Raw genomic sequence first — 12,818 nt, forward strand, 5'->3', positions numbered from 1 at the left:
CTACATGCACAAGAGTCATTAAACAGCACGTCATTAAACAATCATCTACATCAAGAAACTGGTCCGTCCTATTACTGCCCAAGTACAGCGTTTACATTCAAGTTCATATGAGCATGAACTTATTCATTGATTAAATAATTGTTTTCCTTATAAGTAATGATAATATTAAAGTATACCAACTACTCGCTTCCATAACCTCCAAAATCGTTCCATCTCCTGCTTTGGATGGAATGGAGAGTTGGAGCGTCGGGATATACAATATATGGTTACATATTCTCGTTTATGACAATTATATGTAATGCCATTTTAGTATACAACTAGCAATATGCAATAATCGCAACGGAATAAAGGTGGCTTACAAAAATTTTACGCCAAAATGAACTAAATATCCCAATATATGAATTAACCAACAATAGATACTGTCTTACTTAAGAGGTCCACATAGTAATGCATGTTTAAACAAAAAGTGGGAGATAGAATCTCCTTAATACAGATATTGCATCAAAGTTCATAGTCAAATCAATTCTCTCATCCTCTCGATGGTGTATAGAGCCATTGCTATAAACACTAATCCAGCCTCCACTCAGGATCGGGCTCATCCTCAACCATGGTTCATCTTGTTCGTCGTATGCTAGTCCTGATATAACTTCTACCATTCCAAAAGGAATGATAGTAGGACTACCCGCAGTGAAATTCCTTGAAATCTCAATAAGTTAAACAATCAACTTGCACAGAGATAAGATATGTATGATTATGATAAACATGAGACGCATGCAAAAAAATTTGTATCTGTCTCCCATGCATCCAGATTCCTCAACATCTTTTATAAAAACTTTAATGCACATTTTTTTTAGAGAACATTTTTTACTTCATCTTTTCAAAAACTTAACATTTCATAGTTATGAAATCAATCATGATTGTAACATATGGTATCGTCACAACTCCCTTATATGTACCATGAGTACCTGCTGATGACCGTAGTACAACTCATGTTGAAACTACGTCTTTATCTGCAGACATTGTAACCCAATGCATTGGTATCATAGCATTTTATCATAACATATCATCATAACGTTTGAACCCACCAGCATTAGATATCATATACGACTTCGCTTCGGCATTCTTTAAAAAGAATACATTCGAAACTCGTTGACGATTCTTTGTCAACCTAAAGGTTATGATTCCATTTTTACTTACTCTAGAGTGCACATATGAGTTCCACTAGGATGATTCTCCATCATAGCCTTTGGGATCGTGAAAAAAATTTATTTTCATGCCATACTTGAAAAATGTAGTTTATGATATATGCATATGTAGTAAACTTCATGTGAAAAATGACATTTATATACAATATGCTAAAATGGTGAGAATTTCACATGTCAGGTAAGCAAGTAATCAAATATTCAATGATGTATCATATGATGTTTCATGCTCAAATGACATTTAATAATAAATGTGGCATTTATACAATAATCATAAATAAATTCTCTAACAGTGAGTTTTTTCCGGGTACTTAGTAATTTGGTGCGGCTGTAATAAGAGTTATTATAAGTTGAAAATTGTAAAGTTAAGGAAGATCTTCATAATCAAAAGGGTTTAAACAATGATATTTACAAAATTGCTCCTACATTTCTCAAAATTGCCACTTAGGCCCCAAACATTCATTATTTGCATTTTAGACCCAATTTTTAACTAATTTCACAAACCTTATGTTTTCCATGTTCTAAATCTATATATGATCTTAGAATTGCAAGAATCCATCAACTACTATACAAAAATCTATCCAACCCGTGACATGCATTTTGTAGGCCTTTTTGTGATTTCAAGCATATAACCTCTTTGGATGCATGTGTGATCAAGTTTCATCAAGTAGAAAACCTTAAATCTGATCTGTTTGTAACTTAGGTTCAAGTCACACGAGTTTACCCCAACACTTATACATTGGTTAACACCAAGTCATCATAAAACCTTTAAACTGAGTGCATGCTTGATGTTTGTCGCTTCTTTTTGTCAATGTGGGTTTTAAAGCCTAAATAAATCATGCATTCTAGCTCTCATCTTGATAACAAAGCATTTCTAGATGCTTATGACTCATGCTTTCCAAACTTAACCAAGATTTTACAAAATAAACTTGAAACAAGTGGAAACTGAAACATGTTGGATGATCAACACAAGATATAGATTTATAAACCTATGATGACATGCTATTTTCCTCAAATTTAAACCTTCAATAAATATTTCAAGACATTAGTAAAATATATAAGATCATAATAAGACATGTCATTGCTAAAATTTCATCACAAAACAATTTATTCAATCAAAACTCCAAATATGAACCAAAATGCATCTCTTCAAGTTAAACCTCGTATAACTCAATCAAATCTTCATTCTCATGACATAATTTAAAGCCTAACAAAAAGATAGGGTAGGATTACTCACCAAACCGTGGCTTTTGATGCTCCAACGAATCAACTCACTCTCAACCATCCGGTTTCACCTTTCTCTCACACTAGGAGTATTTTGCTCTTAGGAACACAGAGAATGCAACCTGTGTAGATTAGGGGAGTTTTAACATCAAATCCCAAATGGCAACCTTAATTTCAATGGCAAAGATGAAATAAAGTCATGAATATCATATTTCATTGAAGTTTGAAGAGTGTAGTTCTATGATAAAGTCACTATACCACAATATAAATTGGTATCAACATGGCACAACAATATATCTCAGATAACAAGTCAATATTTCTTTAAGCAGAGGTCATAGAAGTAGTGGATATGTGAAGGAATATGTTTATCGAACTTCAGGCACCAAATTCATGGAGGTAATGCAAGCTATCTTGTTTGTGTCCACACTTGCCATGGGCGATTCTTTTTACTAATATGTTAATTAAGTGAATGACATATCTTTCATATTGTTCATACCTATCTTGCTTGATAGACAAAGAGATACACTCATCACCAATAACATTTTTCTGAAAACTGTGTAATTAATGTTTTGAACAGGTTTCAATTGGCACTATTAATTATATATTTCCCAATATTTCTAGATTAAATTGAAATATTGCTATATTTCCCAATATATTCTACCTCCAAAGCTCTTAATTGATCAAGAAAAGATAAGTTTATCCATTCTTGAAAATGTAAAAATAAATGAGTGGTAAAATCATTGAGCTAATAAATGAATGGCAAATACCAAATCAAGTCTTAAAGACCAAAGAGAAAACAAACCAAAATCTCACCTGAAATTCCGCTTGGGCTATCATTTAATTCAATCCATTTTTCTTCTTTCATGCGCTCTGCTTTCATGCTTGTATACAACATTGGCTCCCCAACTTACATAATACCGTAACCAAAACTGTACCCAACGAGGATCACTAGGATCGGGAGGAATACGAAGTTGAACCCTCAAATTGTCTGAAACCTTTACCTCAGATGATTCTAAATCAAAGTACCAAATCCATACTTCATATTGGTCTAAGGCTGCGATATTATTCGTTACATTATGACCAGTCAAAATTAGATGTTCTTCACTATCAATACGACATACACAATTTGAGCCGTTAATGATTACCTGAGATTCCCATAAAAAACTCACATCCCTACGATCAGCTTCATTGAAAAATGTAACGACATATATTACAATCCCGCTGATATCTTCCAAATAGTGTGGCCCCTCAATATTTACTACCCAATCTTCATTTCCTTTGATCAATTGGACATCATCATCCCCTCTCTTAGCAATTTGATTTTCTAAAAATTCTTTATGATGCTGGAACCACTCTGGAATCTCATTTTCTGGTAACACAATGGCATTATAATGTCCCTGTTAAAACAATATCATCATCATCATTTATTTTAAAGTCATGCATCCTATATAGAATAGAGAGAGAGAAGATAAGACACATACATACCTTCCACAGTAATGCATTTGGCACTTTATAATTCCAAATCTTCTCATGCATTTTGTCGCAGCCATCCAAGCTAAGATAAAATAGAGATCTATTGTGGCTTCCATTGAATTCCAATATTCTTGATAGTTCTGGAAATCTTTCTAATGACTGGCATCCAGAAGCAAATACAACTTTTATATTTGGTGGAAGTTCTAAGATTTCTTCAAGTTTCTTGCAATCTCTCAAGCAGAGCTCAATAAGTGCAACAAATCCTTTTATACTCGTGGGAAGGCTAACAATTTGACTTCCCGATAGATTTAAAAAGGTCAAAGTGGCTGAGAAATTAAACATGGTAAATAAACTTGATTTTGGAAAGAAATTTGATTCTGATTGGAAACAATTCCGACCATTCAACACTTGTAATTCACTACTTCCATTGCTTGAATTTGTTGGAGGCACCAATTCCTGGAGTTGTTCTTCACATGATGATATCTCTTCTTCCATTGTTGGAGACTCAATAGCTAGATTGGATTGTCGATCATCCCCCATCTTCTTCAGCAAATTTGTACAATCACTAATCCCAAGCTCTATTAAATATTCCAATGGAAGAATGATGTTAAATGGGAGACGCATAAGGTTTTTGCAGTAACTTAGAAATAAAGCCTGAAGTCCAGTGAGATTTCCAATGGACAAAGGTAGTTCTTCCACTGCACTACGCTCTAGATGTAATCTACGTAAAGATTTCATTTCACACAGAATTTCAGGAAAGCTACGAAGGCTTGAGCAATCTCTAAGATCAAGTTCATCTAAAGATCTTAACTTGAGGCTTCTTGGAAAAATTCTGAGGTTAGAGCATCTGAAAAAACTCAAATGAAAAAGATTCTCTAGGGATCCGATGGAATCATGCACCTCAACTAGACTTGTACACCTTTGAACATCTAAATCCCTCAAATTTGGGACGCTTGAAAGATCTGGAACTTTTGTTAAGAAATTACAATCATGGAAACGCATAATTGTCATATCCTGTTAAAAAAGAAAAAAACAAATGGAAAGTTATTGAAGATGATAATTGCAGGCACCTTAGATTTTATAAAGCTCAAACTCCTTGACGAAACTACCACGCATTTTAAAGATAATGAATTTATTTCTGTGAAATTTGTACGTACCTTATACTTGATGGAGCACTTGATGAAGCTTAGCTCCCCAATGAAGCTACTATGCATTAGAAAGATAATGAGTTTTTTTCCATGGAAATTGGGTGGAAAAGATTGTAGTGGATATTCAAACCAATCAAGTACTCTTAACTCGTTGGAGAGATAATTAGGTCCACTTGAAAAACTTGCATTACGATTGATAAACACTCTAAGTCTTTTCATCTGTTCAAATGCTTTGGGACTCAAAATAATCATTTCCTCGCCTTTGGGCATTTCTACTATAATGCCTTCGATTTTGTTTGTACCCTGGTATGTGAGAAAATACATGACAAAAGTGTTAGTAAAACTAATGCATAAAATGAAGCTATTTTTTATATTTTCTAATTTCTGAAATGTAAAATACTAAATAGTCTCATGTATTAAAAAAAACAAAAAAATCAAAGAATTTCTCTTCCCAACTCACATATGACTCTAAAACTTTTCACAAAATGAAGATACTCATGAAGAAAATAATAGGATATTTGAAATCAAAAAGGACATTTGATACTTTTATTGACGCATCTTAATTAAAAAGATTCTACATATAACTAAAAATCATTTCGATTTACAAGATATATATATATATATATATATAAATTCCAGTAGTTTTCACTACTAGAAAAGGAAATAAATGTAAAACTAAATAATTTTTTTTGTGACTCTTACCGTACTTTCTTCCAACACGTGACGAACATCCTCATGAAACCATAATCTACTACGTTCGCCAGGTTCTTTTGGTGATTGTAGTCGAACAATTTCTCGACCCATATATTGTAGCAAGTCATGCATCCAAACACTTTTATTCCACTCATCAACAGTGATAAGACACTTGTCTACAAGCCTCCGAATACCATAATCAGGAGAGAAACTACAATTTTCAAATATTTTAATGACATCATCCAAAGGTCCTCCTTTGAAGAAACATGCAATATCAAGAAACATGTCCTTCTCATTATCTTCCAATCCATCGTAACTTACTCGAAGTACACTCTGAATATTTATGTCGGGTATTTGTTTATATTTATTCAATACACTTTTCCATTGATGAATGCTTTGATCTTTTAGAGTTGAACCTAGCACTATTAAAGCAAGTGGAAGACCTTGAGCATATTGCAATACTTGTTTAGAGAGTTCCACATAATCATCAGGCGGTTCATCTTTCTCAAAAGCATGCAAGCTAAAGAGCTTAAGAGCTTCATCGTTAGCCATTATTTTCAACTCATATTTTGAAACAGCTTTAGAGAAATTTAATAAATGTTGATCTCTTGTTGTTATAATGATTCTACTTCCTGAACCAAACCAATCAAGAGCTCCAGCTAATGTTTCTAGTTGGACCAATTCATCCACATCATCAAGAATTAGGAGAACCCTTTTAGAGCAAAGTCTATGCCTAATCACATTGATGCCTTTGTCAATGTCATGAAAATCCAAACTTATTCCCAAAATCTCAGAAAGAAGTGTTTTTTGCAGCTGGATCAGACCTCCTGCTTTTGAAGTTTCTCTAATATTTTTCAAGAAACAACTTCATTCAAATTGATAAGAGATCCTATTATAGATCTCTTTTGAAATAGTTGTCTTACCAATTCCTCCGGTTCCAAATATCCCTGCCATGCATATAATATCATTCCTTCCTATACTTAAATGCTGATAAATGTCTCGTACATGTGACTCTATTCCAACTGGATACTTTGCAACATTAAGAAATGTACGATTCACCATTATTGAGTCCACCCATTTAATGATGTCCTGAATAAACTCTGATTCCTTCCTATCAATATAAAAGACAAGAAATTAAAATAGTTAAGCCTTTTCACCGTAACACACACATAAAGATGATTTGGTAAACATTGTCTTTTTTTATCCATGGCAAAATGACACTAGTAGATTACCATGTCAAAGGTAGCCTTTCATCTTCCTCGTGCTCTTCTCATACTTAACATTTTTCATTCTTTATATAAATTATTAAATATTTTAACTATTTTTTTCCATTCTTGAATTTGTCCCTCCCTTAATTTTGAAACTTATTACTAAGAGTATTTTTCAGTCTGTATATCTCTAAACAAATTGATGCATAAAACATTTGTTTATTCTTTATAGAGCCCAAAAATAAAAGAAAAATAAATAGAGAGAAGATTTTGATTTGTATATTTGCATGTTCTATTGTTCCGTTTCTCCTATAAACTTCATGGAATGTGGTAGTACGATTTGAAATCCCTCAATAAGAAAAGATTTCTAATCTAAGTATGGTATGCAAAAGACTGATAAATATCGAATAGTTTGGCAACGCATCATATCTTAATCAATTTGTGAATTCTTAGATTCTCTTTAACATCACATGTAAACAAATATAAAAGCATAGCTCATTAAAAGTACTTGTCCCCTCTTTAACATCACATGTAAACAAATATAAAAGCATAGCTCATTAAAAGTACCTGTCCCCTAATGTGAATCCGAAAAAATTGGCTACTTTTTGTAAAGCTGCCTTCCACTTTGTAACCTTTACTTCATCCTTGGTCTTACATCCAAGTTTAGCAAATGCTTTTCCAAAATTTCCTTTTTGATGTCGTACTTGTGATGGAGATACATCGTAAAACAAGGGTAGGACAATTTGTTTTACCTTTTCCTTACACTCAAGGATTTTCAATAGCTCATCTAAACACCATCTGGACTCTGAATAGTTTTTAGAGAGTACAATGATAGAAATCATTGATCTTTCAATAGTTTTGAAAAGTTCCGGCGAAATTTCCTCTCCTCTTGCAAGATTCTTGTCTATGCAAGTGTTGATTCCCCTGTGATGCAAAGCTTGGTATAGATGAGAAACAAATTTTTGGCGAACATCCTCACCTCTAAAACTTAAGAATACATCGTGAGTCCATGAAGGGATGAAAGAAGAAGTAGGCGAGAGTGAGGAAGAAGCTCCTTGTAAGGCCATGGAAGAAGTCATCTTCTAATTCTCACGAGAGGGGTGCAATTATAGAGAAGTGGGTCAAAGAAAGATGAGATAATGGTTGTTTAGAAACTGCGTATGTGGGTCGTCCACATCTTCTAATGTTCACGAGAGAGTTGCAATTATAGAGAAGTGGGCCAAAGAAAGGTGAGAATTAAGTAATGGTTGTTTAGAAACCACGTATGTGCAGGGTCGTCCGAGTCCCCACATGAGCTTCCCTGGACCATGACTGTATGGTCGTCTTCCTAATCCCACTAATTCAAACAAAAGGACAAGAAATTAATGATGAATTTATCTACCAACTTTCAACGTAACACATATGACTCTAATGCTAATTAATATGCTAATGATCATTTCCTTATGAAAGCACATATACTGCCCAAAGAGCTGTTTCCTTATGATTTAATTAATTTTCGGACCATCATTTTCTTAAACTGAACCAGACCGAATATTCATAAGAACTAGACTGATAGCTATCGGCCTGATCCAGTCCGGTCGATCCGACCTAATCATTTTATTATTTTTTCATCTTTTTTTTTTCCAAATTAAATAAAAAAAATTATTTAAATTACTAAATTAAAGTTAAGTGAATTATTAATATAGATTATGTAACTAATTCTTTAAAAAAATATTTTATTATAATTATATTTATGATGTTGATAGTTACTACTTACTAAGTTACACTTTACTCTTTAGTATACATAATTATTAATAATTAATGTCATACATTTTATATATTGTTAATAAATATCAAATAATTTCATTGTACATAAATTATTCATATTTACTTGTAACTTAAACATTTTAAAAAAATTATCTAATTATTTTAATTAAGTATAAATAGTAGAATATTTATGAATATATCATGTATTAACTATTTATATATAATTGCATAAATTATTACATAAATTATAATTTATTATTAATTAATAATATATATTATTTTATATTTTATATGTTGAATATAATAAATTTGACTAAAAGGACGAGCAAATTACGGGGCATTAGTTTAGGACACAGAAAATAGGTGAGAAAGTCATTGATGCCATGACGGTATGGTCGTGTTCTACTAATACAAACAAAAGGACAAGAAATTAATGATGAATTTACCCACCAACTTTCAACGTAACACATATGACTCTAATGCTAATTAATATGCTATGATCATTTCCTTATGAAAGCCCAAGGAGCTGTTTCCACATTATCAGGAAATCATTATATAGAGAATAATCCATAAACACGACTCTAGCCGAAGTCCACATGGAAAATATAAAGAATAATTTTGTCACGTGAAAGGAAAACTCTGCTCCCACCGAGGAGAGTCAGGATTCTAACCACTCGCATCCTAAAAGAAAGAAAAAAAAGGTTGCTTCCGACTTGAGGAAATCAATAAAGAAGAATCCAAAGTCTACAAACCGCGTATGTGGACAGTGGCACAGCGCTGACTTGCAAATATTTAGAATTTTTTTTTCATTTAAATATAAAGAATAATGTTAATATATTCCTAATTCATAGAACTATAAAAATAAACAGGAGAATGGGCCTGGACTGGCTAGCTCGGTTCGAGACCGGTTTGTCCATTTTAAAAATCGGTCAAAATTGGCCTGCTTCAGATTTTACGTTTTTCGTCACGGGAGCGGACCGGTTCATATATATATATATATTAATTAAATTTTAATATTATGCATAATATTTTTTTAATATTTTTTTTAATATATATAATTATATATGAAATAATATTATATTATAATGTATAATATAAAATTTAAATCTTAAATATCAACATTTGTTTAATCATATGTTTTAAATATAAAGTGTGTATATATTAATTACATTTTATGACTTAATAAATTCTTAACATATTTATTTTGATAAATACATTAGTAATACTAATATTAAAATTGGAAAACTAGACCGAACCGGACTAAAAGTACCATTTTAGGAGGGTAACCTATGCGATTTCAGTTCTTGAAAATACAAAACCGGTATATACCGGTTCGGTCCCAAAATTTGTCCAAAATCAAATCAAACCGAATAGGTTACACCCCTATTAAATTATACCTTTCACTTTTTCTCCTTGACTTATTAGAAAAATTAAAAACACAAACAAAAATGGTAGAGGGAATATAGGGTTTTAGTCTTCGTTTTTTTAGATTTTCATGCTTAATTTTATTTTGAATATATATTTTTAATTTTTTTTAATAAGCCACATGGCACCAAGATTTTACAACAGTGTACTCGGCCCACACATTCATGATACCCCACTCCCCTTCTGATCCAAAAATCATTAACCAGTTCAACCCTATTTTCTTTAATTTTTAATAACCGATAAAGATAGTTGATATATTGATATATGTAGGATCATCATCAGTTTTCGAAACACAGATTTTCAAGGACTCTTAACAATGGAATCTGATTTTCTGAAGCCAAAGTGGCATCACAATTATGTTCTTGTTAAATCAATATCATCATCAATTTTAACTCTTGCAAACTATAAACCAAGGCACCCATAAGCTAGAGTGCATGAGAGAGAGAGAATAAGACACATACTTATAGGGGTGTAAATCGGTCCCATGGTAATTTTTGGTCCATCATTTTTTTCGGATTGGATCGGACCGAACATCCATAGGGACCGGACCAGTAGCTATTGGCCCGATCCAGTCCGTTTGGTCCGACCTAATCATTTTAATTTTTTTCTTTTTTTAAATAAATTAATAAAAAAATTATTTAAATTACTAAATTAAAGTTAAGTGAATTATTAATATGTATTATGTAACTAACTCATTAAAAAAATATTTAACTATAATTATATTTATGATGTTGATAGTTGTTACTTACTAACTTAGACATTACTCTTTAGTACGGTTATACAATAAACCAAAAAAGGGGCAAGGACTGACTCAGATGGGCCACCGGAGCTCGGAACCGGTGTACAACCGGTCGGAGGATGATAGAATTTGGACAAAACTGATGTCCAACAGTTCGGTCTCGGCTTGAGCCTGGACCGGACCGCTAAACTGACCAATACTTTAAAGGTTTTTGTTTTTTTAAAAAAATTATACATATATGAAATGATGCCGTTTCACTTAAGTGAGTGAAATGACATTGTTTTGGGACTTAATGTTTGAAAAAAATATAAGGGAAATTGAGCCAAACGGTGACGTTTCACTCTAGGGTTTAAACACACGCACACATCCTTCTTCTTCCTCGTTTCTTTTTTCTCCTTTTTGATTTCACTTCACAGTTCACACTCACAATGCCGCCCCCTCCTCTCTCTCTCAAATCGCACCTCGCGGCACACGGGGTCATCTCTCTCAAATTGCAGCCACCTCCATCGCCACCAATGACGCCGACGAACCAACTGGAGTTACGCCGAGACCAATGTCAACGGTTTTCTCTCCCTTTACCAGCTGGTTTTGGTTGAGATTTACACCATTTCAAGGTGTTGGTGCAGTTTTGGTTTTGGATCAAAACCACACTGATACCTTTGTTTCCACCCCTACTCTTTAGTATACATAATTATTAATAATGTCATACATTTTATATATTGTCAATGAATATCAATAATTTTGTTGTACATAAATTATTCATACTTGCTTGCAACTTAAGCATTTAAAAAAAATTACCTAATTATTTTAATTAAGTGTAAATAGTAGATATTTATGAATGTATGATGTATTAACTATTTTCATATAATGACATAAATTTTCACATGATTTATGATTTATTATTAATTGATAGCATATATTATTCTATATTTTATATGGCCAATGATAATAAATTTGATTAAAATTACATCATTAATTTATATAATTACTATATAAAAAAATATATTAAATTATTAAAAATATTTTTAAAAATATATATAGGGGTTCAGCCTGGTCCAAAATTTGTAGACCCTGAGATTGGACCGAATTTCATCGGTCCACATATTTTGGGATTGAGACGGACTGGTCCAAAATTTGGTTTAGTCTGGTCCGGACTAAGAATTTAGGTCTAATCAGTTTTGTCGGTCTAGACTAAATTATTTACAGCCCTACATACGTAATTCCTTCTACCACAATGGATTTGGCACTTTATGATTCCAAATGTTCACATGCATTTTGTTGCAGCTTGACAATTCATTTCGTTTTAGCAATCTGATGTGACTTCCATTGAATTCCAATATTTTTTATACCTCTGTAAATCTTTCTAATGACTTGCATCCAAAAGCATGAACAATCCTTATATTTGGTGATATAGTGTATATGTTTGGAAATAGGTAGAAATTAGAAATCAATGCAAGCAGGTAATAGGCAGAAACCACCTTAGCTAGGTGATATAGTGTATCTATTTGGAACGATAGTTGTGTCATCAGTTTTAGTTAGTGAGGGGAAAAGACCAAAAGCATACTGATGCAGTAGTGGAATATATCGGCAACACCAATTGATTTCCCAGCATTCTTTTCTTTCCTTCCCCTATCGAAAGGCCACAAGCCCTGTTTCTCTATCATTTTTTTTTTTAAGAAAAGTTAGGGCCACATGTACAATAGTGACCCCTCCCCAATTTTATTCATAAAACACCTTACTTATGGCGAAGGAATACCATATAAACTTATTTCTTCTCAAAAGAAACTAACAATGCTATAAAAAATTAACAAAATCTATCCAAGCCTCTGACTATATATATATATCTACTACTTGTATCTTGCACCTTTGTAAAATATCAATCTGCCCGCAAGTGAGTCTTTTCTTCCTCTTCATTTTAAAAGATATATTTCTGAACCAAAAAGTAATCTGCTCCCAACAA

At 32.5% G+C, this 12,818-nt stretch overlaps 1 pseudogene; it reads right to left on the bottom strand.

Moving 5' to 3' along the window:
• Window positions 1-362: 362 nt before the first annotated feature.
• Window positions 363-8,076, bottom strand: LOC109012775 (annotated as a pseudogene).
• Window positions 8,077-12,818: the final 4,742 nt, after the last annotated feature.

This window comes from Juglans regia, chromosome 5 (genome assembly GCF_001411555.2).
Source record: "Juglans regia cultivar Chandler chromosome 5, Walnut 2.0, whole genome shotgun sequence".
Taxonomy (NCBI): domain Eukaryota; kingdom Viridiplantae; phylum Streptophyta; class Magnoliopsida; order Fagales; family Juglandaceae; genus Juglans; species Juglans regia.